Source organism: Canis lupus, chromosome X (assembly GCF_048164855.1).
Source record: "Canis lupus baileyi chromosome X, mCanLup2.hap1, whole genome shotgun sequence".
Taxonomy (NCBI): Eukaryota; Metazoa; Chordata; class Mammalia; order Carnivora; family Canidae; genus Canis; species Canis lupus.
In genome coordinates this window covers 118,953,823-118,973,601 of record NC_132876.1, presented here as the reverse complement: position 1 = coordinate 118,973,601, position 19,779 = coordinate 118,953,823, and the positions used below count along the sequence as shown (strand labels likewise).

General features: G+C 46.5%; 1 protein-coding gene across 3 annotated transcripts in view; it reads left to right on the top strand.

Annotated features, from left to right (window-relative positions):
- TBL1X (transducin beta like 1 X-linked) overlaps positions 1–19,779 on the top strand; it is a 211,974-nt gene that overhangs the window by 61,783 nt on the left and 130,412 nt on the right. For all 3 annotated transcript variants that reach the window (XM_072815348.1, XM_072815347.1, XM_072815349.1), the window contains one exon: positions 15,872–15,945. The gene's annotated coding sequence lies outside the window, so the exon portion shown is untranslated. The remainder of the gene's footprint in view (positions 1–15,871; positions 15,946–19,779) is intronic.

Here is a 19,779-nt window from a genome sequence, read left to right as displayed (position 1 = left end):
ATTGTTCTCATTTCAAGGACTGTGAATGCCTTGAATAGTGTCAGGCCACACTGCGGACTCGTCGGTAGCTTGGAGCAGCGATTCTCAACTAAGGGCAGTTGTGTTCCCCAGGGAGCATCCGAAGGTGTCTGGAGACAGTTGTGGTTGTCACAGCTGGAGAGTGGAGGGAATAGTCCTGACATCGCCTGGGGAGAGGCCAGGGATGTTGCTAGACGTCCTAGAGGACACGTGACAGCTCCCCCCCTCCACGGCAACCTGGCCCCAGATGTAAATAGGGCCAAAGCTTAAACGCTCTGAAGAATGTCTTAGAGCTTCATCTCATAACTTTTTTTTTTTAAGATTTTATTTACTTATTTATTCATGAGAGAAAGAGAGGCAGAGATACAGGCAGAGGGAGAAGCAGGCTCCCTGCGGGGGGCCCCATGTAGGACTCGATCCCAGGACCCCAGCATCACCACCTGAGCTGAAGGCAGACACTCAACCACTGAGCCACCCAGGCGTCCCCATCTCTTAAGTTTTTAAATGTCAAACATGCATGTATACACATGTGCGTGTACACACGGAACAGTGCTCACTCTGCACACATGGTGTATGCCATGGGATGTGTGCCACGGTCTCCACCTTTAAGGTGAATACCGCACAGTTGCCCAGGGTATTGTAATTTTGGGGCACTGTTGAATATACCATGTTGATGAGGTTGGTGACAGTGATATTAAGACCAGAGGGCTTCTTCTGTTCTGCTCAGGGGTCTGAAGTAGAGTTGATTTCTATTTTTCAAAATGTAGTTTACAACGTTCTAATTTTTAGCGTGGTGTATTTCAACAACAAAAAATTTTTTTAATGGAAAATCTTTTTTTTAAAGATTTTATTTATTTATTCATGAGAGACACAGAGAGAGGCAGAGACAGAAGGAAAAGTAGGAAAAAAAAAAGGAAAAGTAGGCTCCCCAAGGGGAGCCAGATGTGACGTTCGATCCCAGGACCCCAGGATCACAACCTGAGCCAAAGGCAGACACTTAGCCACTGAGCCATCCAGGTGCCCCTCAACAGAACTTTCTTTTGCACTTGCAAATGGGTTATGTTCTAAGGTTTCCCTTTACAGCTTCCTGCTATAAAAGCAGTGATGGGTAAATACATAGGGACTCTTATGCAGACATGCAGCCCCCTATAATCATAGGGAAGGAATTGTATTGGTACATGATAGTTTTGGGGAATGCTTGTGTTCCAGACGGTTTGTGGGGAGGGTATCTCTCCATGTTTAGCTTTGGAAAGGGAGCTCAAGAAAAAGAGAATAATAGATTCATGATGCGGATGCTTCATGAGGACACTATGCCAGGTGCTCAGCAGGTGCTGGAGTTGCAGAGCATAGTTTTGCTCCATGAGAACCTCAGATCTGGTCAGAGGGGCAGGCGAGTACTGGTGGCCCCCACTGCAGGGGATGGAGCTGCGAGGGTCATGTGGTTGTTTCTGGGCTCCCCGTAAAGATCTGCTGGACATGTGGATTGCAGGCCTTAGCTGAGGGAGGAGGTGAGGCGTGTGGTGTCCAGGAAGAGACGAGGCCACGTTGGGCATAGCTTGGCCCTGCTTGCCTTGAGTCCTCGAGTGGGCCTCCATCTGGGCCTGTAAATCTCATGGTCGCATTTCTTCTGGCTTCGAGATAATATATTTCTGGTTCGGTGTTTTAGGGAAAAGGGGGTAGAAGTGTTTGGGGACTGGGCTGACCTTGTAGGCGACGACGAAGATGGGGAAGATGGCGTTTACAGGTAGGGGAAGAGGGAGTGGTCTGGAATTCAGATCCCAGCCTTTGTGTTGTGCAGCTCTGTGGTCTTGGGAAAATCATCTGGCCTCAGTCCATTAATCCATGATTTGGGGGTAAGAGTGCATGTGGGGCTTGAATGAGTAAGGTGTCAGCGTTTGTGTGCCTTCTGAGGTCAAGCTCCTTTGAGGTGGAGCTGGCCAGACTTGCCCCCACCTCTGGTTCTTGATATCAGGCCAACCTAAACTAGTAAGTGTGCAAGGCAGCCCACACGTGCCCACCCCCTTGACCACAGTTGTCTACCAAGGAACAGCTATGCTACCGGTCAAAGTCCTAAGGATATCATTCCGGTGTCCAACCACTGTTTCTGTTGCCATCACTGCACACTGAATTACATTTCATACACTCCAGGTGCTCCTCCCATTTCTTAAGATGGTCCTTGATTGATAGTTGTGGCAGGCAGGGCAGTGGTCCTCGACTGGTGTTCCAGTCCCAGTCCTGGAACCTGGGAGCAGGTCTCCAGGATCTTGAGATGGAAAGACCTCCGATTAGGCCACAGTCATCAGAGAGGTGTTTCTACGCGGAGGAGAGCAGAGGAGGGCCAGCATCCGAGAGGAAGTGTGTCCACTGAAGCAGAGGTCAGAGGGACGGGGGCCCGCGGCCTACGGGATGCTGGCGGCCTCTAGAAGTTGGCCACGGTGAGACCTGGATTCTGCCCTGGAGCCTCCCGAAGGAACACATCCCTCTGACCCGGTTTAGACATCATTCCTCTAGAACCCAGAGAACAAATCTCTGTTCCTTAAAGCCACTAAGTGTGTGCCCGTTTGCTAGCAGCAGCCATAGGAAACCAATACCATGGATAAGCCAGCTGATGTTACAGCCAGAGTTGAATAGGCCGGGACCAGGGGGCCCAGCCAAGAAGTGGCAGCAGATCAGGGTCCAGGACTTCTGCTGACTCTTCGACGGCCGCCTCTTCCTCTTCGAGTGAGAAACACAGCTTGGCCGGGAGATGGGTCTGCTGCAGATTGTCCTTTCCACCGACCCTACCCGTGTGCTGTATGCTGCCAAGACTGACCAGATTTGAATATGTCCCTTTGAAGAACCTGGGAAAACAGTAGTGGCTTTACAAAATTCTGATTTTAGAGTGGTGGTTCAGCCTGAAATAGAAGAGTGTATTCACAGAAATAAGCTAGAATTAAAGGGGGTGAGTTGTAGACCTCTGTTTAGCACCCCTGAACCTCCTGCTTGTCTGGAAAAAAGCTCTGCAACAGCCTCATTAGCTACTGGGCAGTTTGGAAAATACATTTTACTGTCATTCTTGAAGCTTTTGTCATATGTCACAACAGAAAATTGAATTTCTTAATCTACTTATATTGAATTTAAAATCCTCTTAAACGGGAGGGCTTCATATTTGTATTCCTGACTCCTAATAAGCAGCTGTCCTAGTGAGTTTCGTCTTCTGGATCCTGTTGTGACGTCTAACTACGTAGTTTGGTTTTCCATCGCAAAGCAGCTGAAAATCATGTTCTGTCAAATGTGACTTGATTCAATAAAATTTACTGTTCAGGTGCAATTTGAATTAGAAAGCCCTTCTGTATGCCTCTTACCAAGTTAAATTAGGTAATTATGCTTTTGACATTATAGGAAATGCTCTAACCACAAAATTCACCTGTTGTGCAATTCAGTGATTTTTTTTTAGTAAATTCATCAAATTGTGCAGATACTATCACAGTATAATTTTAGAACATTTATCAGCCCCAAAAGACATCCTGTGCCCACTGACAGTCTTCCCCTCCCTGCCAAGCCCTAGCAACCAGTAATCTTTTGTGTGTCTGGATTTGCTGCCTGTTCTGGATATTACGAATAAGTGGAATCATACAATATGTTTCTGTTGTGTCTGAACTCTTTCATTTAATATAATGCTGTCAAATCCATGTTGTAATATGAGTATTTCATTTTTTTTAAATTGTTGAATGATGCTCTCATTATAAACAGACCATATTTTGCTTATCCATTCATCATTTGATGGACATGTGGCTATTTCCACTCTTTGGCTATTATGAATAAGCTGAGCTGCCATGCATGTTTGTTTGCTTCCAGGTTTTTGGATAAACCTGTTTCCATTATTCTTGGGTGTAAGAGCGAAATTGCGTGGCCATATGAATATACTGTGTTTAACTTTTTGGGGAACTGCTAGAGTGTTTTCCAGAATGGCTGCTACATAGTGCCTTCCTCCCTTGGATGTATGAGCATTCCAGTTTCTCCATATCCTCACCAACACTTGTTATCATACCTCAAAGAAAATTTTGAGCCTCTATTAAAACGCCTACAGCGTCCCCCGTTGAGTAATTAGGAAACGAGGGATTTTCATTACCTGCTTCAGAGATTACAAGTTCCTTAAGGAAAGGAACTGGGCTGGTCGTCTGCATCCGTGCCTTGTAGCCAGCCTAAAGGTTGGTCTCAGTGGATGAGACAATAAAGGAATTAATGAATGATTCCCAACAGAGAAAGAAATTGTGGGGCAGTGCCTGCCCAAGGGCCCATGAAGCCAGGGCTTAGGCTCAGAATATGAGTATGGACCACTGAGTGTGGGTTCTGTGCCATTTGTCTCAGGAGAGAAGTTCCCAGACTGAGAGTGAAGTTCTTTTCCAGGTTGTTAACCATCATTCTGTACTTCTGAAGACCTTACTGGAAGACCTTGAATTTTTGGGGGACAGGTTGAAGTTTGAAGCTCCTGGAGTGAAGGCAGGTTTTTCAAACAAGCTCTAATGCAAGGAGGACAGCAACACCACCATTGGTTTGTCAGTCTCCTGTTGGGAGGTGCTATAGAGACCATGCTTGATTGTAATGTAAATGTTGAGAGACCAGGAACTCTCTTTTTTTCTTTAAAGATCTTATTTATTTATTCGAGAGAGTTAGTGAGAGAGCACAAGTGGATGGAAGGGTAGAGGGGAGGGAAAAGCAGTTTCCCTGGTGAGCGGGGAGCCCAACATATGGCACAAACCTAGCACCTGAGGTCATGACTTGAGCTGAAGTCAGACACTTAACTGACTGAGCCATCTAAGTGCCCCTAGAACTATGTCTTGGAGTGATTACAAGGGATACAGTCAGCTGTTTCTAGTACAGAGCGCTAAATGAACATGGAGAGAGAGAGATTCCATGGGATCGCAGTCATAGGACTTGGCATTTATTTGAGGGAATGTTGGGAGGGGGATGGCAGAGAGAAAGGAGTGAGTCGATGGTGGGAACAGCAGAGTTTGGGGTGTGGGAGTGAAGGGTAACAAAGGATGGGTCAGAAGACATACTAATGTGAGGCTGGGGAGAAAGTGAAGATCGCCTTTGAAATTTCAGGTGCTGGACGTGGCCCAGGTGGAAGGCAGGTGGAAGAAATACTGCCTTGAAATAGAGCTTGAGAATTCTCCCTGCAAAGAGGACCACCGTCTTAGATGATAATTGCAGGGGAGCAAAGCTAGAGGGAAAAGATTCAAGAACAGAGCGTTGGGGGATGTGCTTACATTTAATGGATGAGATGATGAAGAAGAGCCAGAGAAACAATCTGAGAAAGAGTAGTTATGAAACAGAAAGAGGTTGAGTCATTCAACACATATTTATTGGGTGACTACTACTTGCCAGCTACTAAAGAACTAAAAACAGATGCAGTTTCTGCCCTCATAGAGTTTATGATCCAGCTCGAATGCTCTGGGCCCACTTACCTGGATGTGTGGCCATTGCATTAGCCAGTGGAGGAGGAATGCCAGATGTTCCTGAGGAGTGGGAAGGATGAAGTGCGGTCATTACGTTTGATGAGTTTGTTGACGTTACTATTTCAAGAGAGCAGATGGAGGAAGCTTCCTTTGATGATTCACGTGGTTCCAAACAAGGGCCCTTCCCGCCCACTTTGCCATGTGAGGATTTCCAGGTTTAATATTGGCGTTCCTAGTTTGTCATTCTGGAGCCTGGGCCATCTTCTTGTCTCTAGCATCTAGAGTCGTCCCCTAATTTATTGTCCACATTGGGACACTTTTGAGCATGAAAGGCAACACTGTTCCTCATTACCTTAAAAGAAAGGGATCCACCAGAATCGTCTCAAACACCAAGATGAGTGAATATGTTGCTGTCCTGAAATAAGTCTTATTGGACTCTACATTTTTCCTGCAATTCTCAAATTAGTGAAAAGTTTTAAATGTCAGATGTTTTGTGATTATTTCCCGGGAAACCTGGAAGTGTGTTCGTACGTACTCACTGTGGGCATTGTTTACGGACTGTGGCCAGTTGTCTCATACGTGCTGCTGTCCTGCAGACGCACAGAGTCCCAACTGTGATTGATGGAAGCACAAATAATCGTAAAGGCATCATTGAACTTACTGCCATTATGTAGTCTTGCCATTAGGTATTTCTTCCTTAAACATTAGGTAATAAGAGCACAGCTTTCATTTTTTATGTAGGTGGCCCACACAATTTTTTGACACTTAAAAAATGGTTCTCCTTATTTATCGAGCCATTGCTTAAAATAGCAGGAGTTGAATGCAATGGTGAAAAAAGTTATTTAGCCCATACAGTGGGTTCCTAGGCAACTGTTAAAAATGATGTTATACAAATGGTATATTTATTGGCATTGAAATGTGTTTACAATATATCACAGCGTGTTGCTGTGACCCCGGGAGACCCGCAGCCCAGTTGGGACTCTGAGCACTTCTAAAATGTATCCTTGGGGTCATACCAGCTGTGGGGAGATGTGCACACCGCTACCATGTTGTTTATCCGCTCAGACTTGGCTTATTTACCTACACTTCGGTGTTCTGTAGTTACCTCACATGAAGAATTATTAGAAGCAGCAACCCAATGAAACGTGTCCTGGGCCCCATTTACTGAGAACAGGGTTGGACAGAGCCCACACTTTCCCTCCCTGGGGCCCCTGGGAGAAATTGTGCACGTGTATCCAGTCTAGAAGTTGTGTTTTTAATTATCTTTTTCATTTTCTGGATACAAACATCTACTCATACTTGTTTCTTTGAATAGATGGCTAGGAAACTCAGAATCCGATTTTAGTTCCCTTGCAACTGAGGCAAAGTTGTGTCTTCTCGTAGGCTTTGCATCTGGTCTTCATCTCCCAGCTCTAGCTCTTTCTTACTGCCTTTACCTTCTCTTTGCTCTGATTCCCCAGCTAATTATTTTACTGTTCCTCGTGTGTGTGTGTTTGGAATCCACTTCAAGTCCTTTATTCTTTTTCCTGGTGGAGAAAGACTGCGTATTTAGTGAATGAGTGCAGTGTGGATTCTTGGAGGTTGTTGGCTCACAATAGCTTTTGAATTCTCCTGTGTTAGCAGCATCTTATTTTAATCTGGCTGCTTCCTGCTGGTGTACGACGGGACAGAGTATATTTCTAAATTTAGTATGATGGAGATGTGGGCAAAAGCAGCTGGTGAGCAGACCCCAGGTAGAGCTTTCTAGGCCTTTCAAGTTCTATAAAAGCAATTTAGGAAAGAAAAATTCATAACAATTAGCAACACTCTGGAGTCATTTATTTCATTTTCCTGGGGAAAAAGCCCGCACCATTTAGGAAAAATAAATTCTTCGGCTTGAAGGTCCATGGAATGGAGTAGAAATTCTTTTTCGGTCTCCGCCAGCGCAGTGGGGCCGTTTCCTGCATGCTCCATGGGAAATGGGACTTCAGAGCTCTGAGTGTGCTCCATAACTTTGGTGAGAAACAGGAAGGGAAAATGAGGTTACAGAAGCAAAAGTTCTTAAATGTCTCCCGATAACAAGTATAAAGAATGAGCGCAGAGGGGCGCCTGGGTGGCTCCGCGGGTTAAGCGTCTGACTCCTGGTTTCCGCTCGGGTCGCGATCTCGGGGTGCTGAGATCGAGCCCCGCCGTGGGCTCCCGGGCTGGCAGGCAGTGGGCAGGGGTGGGGACGGTGATGCAGTTCCTGGCCCGGCCGGCGCGGTCCTTCCAAGGGTGCAGGGCTGGGGAGTGTGACCCCCGGGCGGGCCTGCCTCGAGAGTGTGTCAGCGCCCCACCCGGGTGGCGGCCTCCGGTGCCCCTAGCCCTTGCCCTGGGCTCTTGGGGGGCGCGGTCACCCCAGTGGAGAACCGCCCATCTAAACCCTTGGAGCAGCAGTCACCCTCGGTGTAAACTGCATCACAGTTCCCAGTGGCCCCTTCCTCCCAGCTGTTGAATTTGACGCTTAAAAAATTCCAGGGGTGCTTGGCTGGCTCATTTGGGTGAGCACGGGTTGTGATCTTGACCTCAGGGTTGTGACTTCAAGCCTCACGTTGGGCGTAGACATTACTTAAATAAGTAAATGCGGGCAGCCCTGTGGCTCAGCGGTTTGGCGCCGCCTTCGGCCTAGGTCCTGATCCTGGGGTCCCGGGATCGAGTCCCACGTCGGGCTCTCTGCAGGGAGCCTGCTTCTCCCTCTGCCTGTGTCTCTGCCTCTCTCTCTCTTTCTCTCTCATGAATAAATAAATAAAATCTTAAAAAAAAATAAGTAAACGCTTCTCAAAAATTCCAGTTTTGGGAAAGCCTGGGGTTTAAAAGTTATTTTGAAGGCATCTATCTCCAAAGGGGTATGCATTAGAAAGTTGGATGGTTGGGGGTTTGCTTTTATAAGAGTTCTTCAATTTCTTTTGATACAGTGAAGCTACAGTGTCTTTGTGTAAGAGTGTTGGGTGTTCCTAGTCTTAGTTTTTCATTTGGGATTTTTTTTTTTTTTTTACAGATTTTATATATTTATTTGAGAGAGAGAGCGAGAGAGCGAGAGCAGGGTGAGAGGGAGAGGGAGACTGTGCTGAGCAGGGAGCCCGACCTGGGGCTCCATCCTGGCACTCTCCGATCATGACCTGAGCAGCTCCTGAGGGATGGAGATGCTTTCCTGACCCAGCCACCCAGGCACCCCTGAATTTTTAGTTGGGACATCTTCCTGATACCCTGAATGTGGAGATGACACTGGAAGCACTGTGCTTCGTGAATAGGAAGAGGTGTGTGCGTGTGTGTGCACGTGTGTATTTTAATACTTAGTTCTTCAATTAGCTGATTGTTGATATTGGTGTCCCAAAGTTTGAGGTATTTATGTAAGCAAATAATTGAATTTAATTGTTTCACAAAAGGGATTTGCTTGCCGCATTGTTCAGTGAAATCGAAGGCAGTATAATTGACCTTTCCAGGTGAGTGGGGGTAGCATGTGTTTGGCAAATGATAGAAACTGAAATGTGAACACTAGGACCATATGGTGTTCAGAAACTTTTATCATAATTTCAGTGAATAGATAATGTGCTTGACAATTACATCTAAAATTATGCTTAATGCTCACTGCAAAATGTGGAGATGGTGCTTGGGGAGATGAGGAAGAGATTAATTGGGATTCATTTCTACCTCATGATGCACTATGTCATCTATAAACAAAAAACTGATTAGAGTCACGTGAGGATTATCTGCATACACTTTGCTATTATATCTGAGGGGAGAGATTCAAATCACTGTTGATTGACAATTTGCTGAATAAAAAAGATGCTATCCTAATACTTTAATAGGTCTTCTTTAAATGTGGTTATTTTTCTCACTGAAGATTAGTTTCATGCCATTAAGTAAAATGTAATTTATCATTCTAATTTAAATAATAATAAATGCTTAGAAACAAATATTGTACGACTGATAGCTTATTAAAATTTGCTGTGGGTTTGTTTTCTCTCTGGTGGTGTTGGCTCTAGAGAGATTATATATGATTATAAGCCCAATTGGGTCATGCCATTTCCTTATCTCATATCAGATTTTCATATGACAAATCATGTCTTGGTCTTTCTGTATGGAATCTGGTATATCATAGTTTTGAGCCAGGAACCCACTTTTTATTTGTTGTGAGTGGCATATGGTTGACTCTACTGGTGTGGGGTGGTGGGTAAATGATGTAAGCGTCTAACCATATGCATTCAGATGCATCAGTATGGGTTTAGAAGCATTGATTTTGCTGGTTATACAAATTCAAAAATCTTATTAGCATCATAATAGATTAAAAAAGAAATCAAGTTTATATAAGCATCTTGTTTGTTGTCCGTTTTTTCTCCTTTTTGAATAGTTTATGCTAAACTTGTAAAACTGACAAATATAATAAAATGTCACGTTTTGCAGGTATGAATAGATATTAAATGGCTTATCTGAAGACTAGATGAAGAAAATGTGTTTCCCCATTGATCCTTAAAAAATGAATGATTCCCCCTGAACATTTATTTCCCTATTCCCATAGTGCTAGTAGGTTTGTTTTTTAGTTAGTTAGTTTGTTTCTTTTTTTCAAAGCTGAAAAAAATAATGACTTTCTTTGGGTATTCAGCTTGCTCTTAATTTGTTTTCAGTACACACCTGGTACCTGCCTCTGTATGGTGGGCACTAGCTTTAAAGAAGTTGGTTCAAAAAAAAAAAAAAAAAAAAGAAGTTGGTTCGCAATGATTGAGATGAAACAGTAGGCTCATTGGCTTTGGCTTGGGTGCCCAGAACTTTGGGAGTCTTGTTTTTGTTTCAATTTTTGAGGTTTCCGTTTTTCAATTTTTGAGGTTCTGTTTTGTGTCATGGTCATTGTTAATACAATGTCTGGATAACAATTTATTATGTTGGTGATACTTGTTGAGTGAGTAAATGAATGCCCAGAGATTGCCCTGGTATGCCTTTTCAGTCTCCATCCCCTAGAGCACCCACTATACAGAAGTAGTAGGGGGTCTTCAAGTTCTTAAGAGGAAGGAGGCCATAAGGAATGAAGTCTTAGAACCTCATATTGAAAATAGTTGTGAGGATTTAGAAATTACATTCAGGGCAGCCCTGGTGGCTCAGCGGTTTAGCCCCGCCTTCAGCCCAGGGCATGATCCTGGAGACCCAGGATGAGTCCCGTGTTGGGCTCCCTGCATGGAGCCTGCTCCTCCCTCTGCCTGTGTCTCTGCCTCTCTCTCTCTCTCTCTCTCTCTCTGTCATGGATAAATAAAAAATAAAAAATAAAGAAATTACATTCAATTTCTTTTTCTGAACATCTTAACATCTTCTGATGTTTATTTTTTTATTTTTATTATTATTTTTTTAAGATTTTAAAAAATTTATTCATGATAGAGAGAGAGAGGGAGAGAGAGAGAGAGAGAGAGAGGCAGAGAGAGAAGCAGGCTCCATGCCGGGAGCCTGATGCGGGACTCGACCCCGGGATTCCAGGATCGCGCCCTGGGCCGAAGGCAGGCACTAAACCGCTGAGCCACCCAGGGATCCCCTTTTCTGATGTTTACTATCATCTTAGAGTTGGTGCTACAGACACTGCTTCTCCTGTGTTGGTTTTTTCCCCTATTTGTCATAGTCTTTAGATTTGTATTAATACAGTAAGCCCTGGCCACATGTGACTATTTACACTTAAATTAATTAAAATTAAATAAAATTTAAAAGCCAGTTCCTCAATTGCACTAGCCAAACATTTCAAGCACTTAGTAGCCGCATACTTTATTGGTCAGTGAAGACCTAGTGCAGAAAGTTTTAACACATAGATGAGAAATAAATTTTTTTTTATTTTTTATTTTTAAAATCTTTTTTTTTTTTTTAAATTTTATTTATGATAGTCACAGAGAGAGAGAGAGAGAGAGAGAGAGAGAGGCAGAGACATAGGCAGAGGGAGAAGCAGGCTCCATGCACCGGGAGCCCGACGTGGGATTCGATCCCGGGTCTCCAGGATTGCGCCCTGGGCCAAAGGCAGGCGCTAAACCGCTGCGCCACCCAGGGATCCCAAGATGAGAAATAATTATTCAGAGTTTTGTCTAATAGCTATTCCAAGGAAGAGAGGGTGGAAAAAATCTTAAATCTGAAGAAGAGAGAAATTTCATACCAGTGACTAGAACAGAGAATGAAAAGCATATCCCCCCAAAAATTGTTACATGAAAGCTCATATTTGTCATTTTGGAATATTAGAGATAAAGTCAGTATCTAAGCATTATCCTGGATTTAATAGTCATATGAAGGATCTGGAATCAGAATGATATTAGGTTTCCTGGTAGCAGGATTGGAAGTTGGAAAAGAGACTGAGTATAGAATTCTATGCAAATAATTTTCACTCAGATTCTAAAGTCATTCCTCTACTGGTTGTTAATTAGGGTGGAATAAAGATATTTGTACATATTCAGGATATCAGTGAAATTCAGCCTTTACACATCACTCCTCAGAAATCTACTAGAGAATGTGTCCAACCAAATTGAGAGAGTAAACGAAGAAAGGGAGAGATTTGGGATCTTAGAAACCAAAAGAGACAATATATTTTCAAGATGTTGTGGTTTTGAGGTGGCATGAACTCTGTAGCAGGCCTAATACAGACAGGTGCAGACTGAACAGAGATGAAATTTCAGAAGGTCTAATGAGTGAATATTTGGGTGATGTAGGAGTGATTGAGGGGGAAACCCATAGAGCTAACAGATTATCTGAGAATTTTGATCACGTGAAAAATTGAATCAGAAGATTGTGGACAATGCTGCATGAATTCCCAAAGGATAGAAAGAAACAAAAAAACCCAAAAACCTAAGGAAATAAGAAACAGATGCAATTAGTAACCCCAGGAAAATAAAAGGGTTGCATAAGAAATGAATCATAATCATACTATATTGCTTGCTCCTCAGCAGTGCCCGTTCCACTGCCAAAATAGTATCTGTCAGATACAGATTTTTTTAAAAAAGATTTATTTATTTATTCATGAGAGAGACAGAGAGGCAGAGACACAGGCAGAGGGAGAAGCAGGCTCTTCACAGGAAGCCCGATGTGAGACCCCATCCTGGGACTCCGGGATCGCGCCCTGAGCCAAAGGCAGATGCTCCACCACTGAGCCACCCTGGCGTCCCTCAAATACAGGTTTAACCAAAAACTATTAGACTATTAGGAAAATGGTAGGGTGAGCAAGGATTGAGGATGGAATTTAAATAACCAGAATCCTCATTTATGTGTGAAAAAATCAAGTAATATCTAAAGCTGATAGGGAATATTACAAGCAGATTATTTAGAAACATGGAAGTCATCCTGAGGGTCACTGCCAATAATACAAACAGTTCTGAGATTTGAAAATTGTTGCTTTGGGAAGTAGAATTGCGGATAGATGGTGCTATAAAAAGCTTGTAAGTAAAAAGAGGAGTCTTTTTGCCTCACCTGTAATTTACTTTTATTATTGGTTTTGAAGATTTTATTTATTTATGAGGGACACACAGAGAGAGGCAGAGACACAGGCAGAGGGAGAATCAGGCTCCTTGTGAGGAGGACGATGCGGGACCTGATCCCAGGACGCTGGGATCATGCCCTGAGCTGAAGGCAGATGTTCAACCACTGAGGCACCCAGGTGCACCTGTATTTTACTTTTTTTCCCCCTAAGATTAATTAATTAATTAATTAATTATAGACAGAGAGAGAGAGAGAGGCAGAGACACAGGAGGAGGGAGAAGCAGGCTCCATGCCGGGAGCCCGACATGGGACTCGATCCCGGGACTCCAGGATTGTGCCCTGGGCCAAAGGCAGGTGCTAAACCGCTGAGCCACCCAGGGATCCCCTACTTCTTAAAACAATGTACCTGCATTACTTTGAAAGGAATAAATGTGGTTTGGAACATGAAAGTATACAGGATGTATCTCCTGTAAAATTAGAGAAACTTTAGTGTGGTTGACCTTGGCAGTATTGATATTTGGGCCAGATAATTTTTTTTTGCTAAGAAGGGTAATGCTGTGTGCTGCATCCCTGGCTTTTCTGGAGGCCCAGAGCATTCTTCCTCCGGTCCTGACAACTAAAAATGTCTCCAGACATTGCCCAGTGTCCCCTGAGAGACAGCCCCATTTGAGAACCACTGATTTAAAGGATTTAAAATCTGTTATTGAATGAATCATCACCATACATAAAAATGCTATTCAGTGTTGTAATGGAGGAAACAACAGCTTCATTACATAGAACTCGAACCTCATAGCAAATGAAGTGCTCAGAATTCTCTGGCTCCTCAGGCCAGTACCCGGCTTAGCCTCTGGCTCTTGGCCCGGTTAATTCAGGGTTCCCTAAAAAAAGAAAGGACTCAGAAGGAAATTGCAGCTTCTCTGTTATGCTCAGTGGCTTCTGAAAACATATTTTGGATTTTTTGCGTTGTTTTCATGATGGTACAACTTGAATTTCTCTGGGGTGCAAATGTTAATCATTATGGCCACTTTGGGAAAATATAGCAGCCTTAGGATATAGTTCTGTGGTCAGTGGGCTGCAGGACAGACAGATCCATCCCCCCCCCGCCCAGCATTCTTGTGCACGTTTCTGGTTCACTTCTTTGCAAGTGTTTTCCCTTCGAATTTACAAGGGAAGTCAACAGGAAAATGGTTCCTCAGATTTTTTCATGTGTGGATGAAACCTCATAAATAATTTAATACCCTCATTTCACAGCCGAGGACTCTCTGGTCCAGAGAGAGTTTCTTATAATTAATTAGGAGCAAAGTGAGGCCTGTAAACCTGCCCTTCTTTTTTCCCCCTTTCCTTTTTTTATTTTTTATTTATTTTTATTTTTTAGTACAACAGTATTAAAAGTGAGACTGCTGCTGTGGAATGAAGACAGAGCAGGGTAGGGCAGTGGACCGGCCATCTGGCACCTTGTGTCAGCATTTCACACAGTGCAGGGCTCTGAGCGTCGGCTGTCAGGGGCATGAGCCCTTGTTAGCTCAGAGAAAATGAAAAAAGAGAACTGGCTGGCTCAGCGGGGGGCCCTGGCTCCTGCCTGGGTGGACCTGTGGGTTGGCTGCTATTTCGGGGTCACCCCTGCTGGCAGCGCACCGTCTGTAGGGGCATCTTGCGCAGGTGGCCTCCTCTCCCCTCTGCTGGACGGGGCACCCGTTCTCCCCGCTGCCTGGCGTCCCGGCACTCTGCTGCCCACACGCCCTCTCCCCGAGCACCCCAGGAGCATCACCTGACGTTTTTAGCAACCTCGTTGCTCTCTGGCCTACGTTTGTGGCCTCCAGCACCACTCAGGCTGCAGTTCCCTTCTCTTCCTCCTCGCCTGACTCCATGGGCCTGTAGAAATGCTGCTGCCTCCAGGAAGCCTCTCTAGGTTTCTTCCGGGTGGTGAGCAGGGGCAGAGGAGACCGTGTGGTTTCTTGCCATCTGCTGTCCTTGTCGTCCATGTTTCATGCTCCTCTTTCCAGCTGGCACTGCGAGCCACCAGTGGGTCTCTACCGAGCAAGAGCTTCTCTGGATTTCGTCCTGAGCATGATAGGAACCCCTGAAGGGGGTGTTTTTTTTTTTTTTTTCTTTTAATAGCTGAATGATCAGATTTTCTTTTCTCATTAACTGATGCTGGGTGAAGAATAAGGCATCGTTGGGCCTGTGTAGGATCACTTTCCTTTCCATGGGCTCTCAAGTCCTCTGGGACCTGCTATTACTCACCCCGCCCACTAGGCCTCCTCCCTCTTGCCAAGGTCATTCTCACCACAGGATGTTTGCACTTGCTGGCTTCTACAGTCTGGCCTCCCTGTCCCCCATTCAGATGCTCTCTCCTCCAAGAGTCCTGCCCCAGGCCCCGCTGTATACTCCTTGCCCCTGGTCCCTTCCTCTTCCACCACCAACTGGAGTTTCCGTAGTTCTGTCGTCTGAAGTGGGCCTTGCTGTGCGTTTGCTTTCTAGTTAATCGTCCCTGCTCTTCCGTCACCAGGCTCTACCCCCGCTTGCACTGCCAGGATGGGTACGTTCTGCAAGACCAGACACTACGTGTTCCTAATACCAGAGCAACACCCAGCACTGTTTGTGTTTCCTGCAAGACGGAGCGAGTCGTGGTTGTCAATAAAACTTGCGGAGTCGGGCTGAGTGTAGAAGTACCTGTATTTTCACTTGGCGTGCTTTTGGGGGGAGGGGGTGTTAGGATCGTAATTGGTTGTGAGATAAACTTTGGAGCAGATTTGTGTGAGCAGTTTCATCGTGCGCTCTAAGTCGAGAGCGAAGCCTGGGGTTCACCAATGGTGCTCGTGTACCGGCTGACGTCGCAGACGTTTCCCTTTTGTCCCATCTCTGGTTCCATATCCTCTGCTGGCCCGTGGAACGGTCATCGGTACACTTGAGGACGTTTGCATGGACACGTTGGCCTTACTCTGGGTGTTTTTCATTACCAGGTAACTGAAGACCGAAAACAAGCCCAAGAAGAAAGCCTCGAAGGAAGGAGGGATTTGCCTGCATTTGGCTCTGAGTAAGTGAAGTTGTACCATGGATTTCTTATTATGTCATAAATATCCTGTCAGCCTCTTCAGATTTTCTGTGCTTAAAAATTAAATGTCAAAAAAAAAATTAAATGTCACTGTATTGGCCGTAAGTCCTGGAAATGGTGATTTCTTAAGGTTTCTTGTAACAGGTAATTGTGCTAGCAAGAAAATGCTGTGCATCTGCGTGGCACAACTTCTTTCCTGTTTCGCTTCCGGGAGCCGGAAATTTTCGAGAAGAGAAATGGAGATGATTATTAAAATGTGTGTGCTTTGGAGAGGAGGAGCAGCACTTCTGTTGTTCTTTCCCATATACAGTTGAGGTGTTTGTTTGTCCCTAGAAGGCTGCTGTTTATACAAACCAGGGCTTTTGACTCTGTATCTGCCACAAGCTCCCTCAGGCTTGTCTGTTCTTCCCAGTATGTGTTTGGGACATGACAGGCCACCCCGGCCAGAATTTTCCAGAACGACCTCCTTCAGGCCCCGCCTGGGTCGCGCGGAACGGGGCCTTAGGGGCTCCGGAGCCGTCACGGTGGCCGCAGCTGCAGAGCCGGGCCCCGCGTCCAGAGCCCTCGGGTGACAGCTCTTCCGTCCCCGGACGACCCTGTGGAGCCCGTCCCTCCGGAGCATGCTGCGGGCCCAGCCGAGGCGCGGCTGCTGTGGGTGGTTCCCGGGTCGCCCGCACGCGCGTGTCCGTGGGTTTGCCCGGGCCCGGGCGGTCCGTGTAAACAGGGTCACACGGGGCACGATCGCGGCCGTCTTGCGACCCCCCGCATGACGCTGTCGCGGTCCCCGCACGTGGGGGGCGTGTGCATCCTTCCTTCTCACCAGATGCTGTTCCGTTGTATGAATAGGCCACGTTTTGTTTATCTGTTCATCAGACGGTTCGCACGGAAGCTGCTTTTCTGAATTAACCTGAGGCTCCCGAGAGTTTGCAGAAAGAGCCCCTGAGATCCAGAGTACCGGCTCCTCCTGCCCGTCCTGAGGGCATCTTGCCTCCCCATCCTGCGACACTGCTGTCTGAGGGCAAGGTGGATGCTGGCCTCAAGTGCAGACCTTCCCTGGATCTCACCAGTTTGCCCGTGCACGTGTGTGTGTTTGCATGCACGTGTACACGTGTGTTGCATGTACACGTGCATGCAGCCACTGCCATCATCTCCCCCGAAACTGTGGCCTCACCAGCAGAGCTCCCCTTGCCACTCCTTTATGGCACCGTCTCCAACTCCTGGCAGCCCCCGGTTCTCCATCTCTAGAACTGGTCATTTCGAGAATGTTCCATAAATGGAATCATATGGCATCTGACCTTTGGAGACCACCTTGATTCACTCTGCCTAAAGCCGTTGCGATCCATGCACGTCATGGTGTCAGCAGCTCGTGCCTTTTCGGTGCTGAGCAGTGTCCCGCTGCAGGGGCATCCAGGGCCTCTTTGTCCGTTTACTCGGTACAGGGCGTTTGGGCTCTTTGGGGTGCAGGGACAGGACGAGTCGAGCTGATGTGAACATCGTGCACGGCTTTGGTGTTCTAAGTCCCCACTTTTGTTCCTCGTGTGGTCCTGTGAGATCCGTGCCATTGCAGGTGTCCACTGACCGGACAGGGAAGGGATGGCACAGGCAGGCCCTGGGCCTCCCGGGTCCCCCTGGGGCAGCACCCCCAAAGCCCGTGAACCGCAGCCCCCTGGGGGGTGCAGCCCTGCTGCCGGGCCTTCTGCCTTCGGGCCCGTGGATGTGGATACAGACTCGAGACCCGATATGCAGACTGAGGGCTGCTGGCCATGCCAGGGGGTGCCCATGGGGCGCCGAGCCGTGCCACCCGGGATGATTGCCTTCGTGGATGACACAGACCTGCCGCCGGAGGAGCAGAGCCCAGCGACATGTCGAGCTGCTTCCCCGTTGGGGGACTGTCATGTACGGGGCCGAGGCGGCTCGGGGAGGCAGCTTCCAGTTCTCTCGGCGGGGCTGTGGCCCGGCGCGGGGAGCCCTGGGGGTGCTGTTAGCTGGCGGGGTTGGAGGCAGACCCCCTGGGGCTCTCCTGGGCTCGTGCCCGCCCGCCTGCAAGTGACTGGGAACCCTCGGACACCCAGCGTTTGCTCTCGGGCTGTATCCTGTTTGCCCAGCGCGCGCGCGCGTGTGTGTGTGTGACTCTAAACACCTGCTGTCTACTTTCTCATTTATCTCTGATTGCCGTCCCTTTGGGGTCTACATTACAGGATGGGTGACCGATCCTCGCCAGTTCCGTTTTTATTCTTACAGTCTGGGAAGGGCACAAATGGTCCGTCCAGGTAGTTGTGATCAAAGGGCGCCGTGGCCCGCGGAGTGGCACGTCGGAGCCTGAAGGATCGGTTCGTGTTAAAGTCGATTGGAGCCGGACGTCGTGGCAGGGACAAGACCGGGACTCCGGCCCGTGTCAGCTGGCTGGTGCGCGGGTTGCAGAACAACTGCCCTGCAGGTGTTTTCATACTAACTGGGTGAAGGTGGCGCCCCCGAGGGGTCTCCGAGCAGGCCAGGGAGGGTGGGTGGTGCTCACCTTATCAAAAGCAGTGAAGCTTCACAGGTGACCTTGCAGCCATAGCTTTTTGATTTAAAGGGGTCAATCCCATATGGATAATCCGATAGAGCAATTGCTTTCTGTGGTCTCCCGCGATGAAGAGTCCCTGATGAGTGCTATTTGACAACACGATTCAGCTTTTTGTTCCCCTTTTCGGTTTGCCGTGCTGATTTATTGAGTGTTCTTTTCTTTCAAGTGACATTTGTCTTCACCTGTTTTTGCAGATGCCGGGAGCACGCAGATGCTGCTGCCTCCGGGTTATCAGGAAAACGGCTTTCTTGGGACGAAGCTGGGTCTTCTTTTCTCTTGAGCCCAAGCTGACTGGGAGGGCCCACTCTCCTCCCAGCTAACACGTTGAAAGTCTAGTGGGTTCCTTCAGGGTAGAGCTTGATCACATGGGCATTAATTAAGTTCTTGATGAATTGAACTCAAGAACAAACTCTGGAAATGGTTTTTAGATTCTGGTTGTAACATGGCTAGGAAGGGGCCTCAAGATGGTGAAAGAATTCTTGGCATTTCTTTCATTTTTCACTACTTCTGCCTCTTATAATTAATCAAAGTATGTTGTTTTTCCTAATGTTTGCTTTGTAAACATGGGCGGTTCCCAAAGTGTCTCTCAGGTTAGGACCGTGGTTGTCAACTGGGGTGTTTTTCCCCCCAGGGGACACTTGGTAAAGTCTGGAGACATATTTTTCAGGACGTTGAGTGTGTGTGTTGCGGGGGTGGATACTTAAATCTAGAAGGTGGGCCCCAGGGATGCTGCTAAACATCCTCTAGGGCACAGGACGGCCTCCCACACCAGAGGTATCTGGCCCAAATGTCAATAGTGTTGAGGTTGGCTGGTTTGGGACATGGCCCACAAGTTTGCATATGTAAAATACGGCCCTGTGTCTGGTTTCATAGTAGCTTGGGTGTGAAGCACTGTAGCGAGGAGCTAGACATGTTGGGCCTTCGACAGTGACTCCGATGCTCACTGTAACTATAAATTTGGAAAAGAATCAGGCTATAGACCTGGATTTTCTATTCCTGAATAATGTTTTTTTTTTTTTTTTTGTATTAAGAAATACAGTTTTACAACATGATCATATGTATATTTCACAGGCATCAAATCGGGTTAATTTCATTTAATTTGTATAATCCATTAAGGAAAATAATTTACATAATTTGTGGTGTCTTTAGAGTCAGTAGCGATTCTGAATTTATTACTTAGAATTATTATGTAATTCTTCAAATCTGTATGCAAAATTAGCACATTTTTAAAAAAGATTTATTTTAGAGTG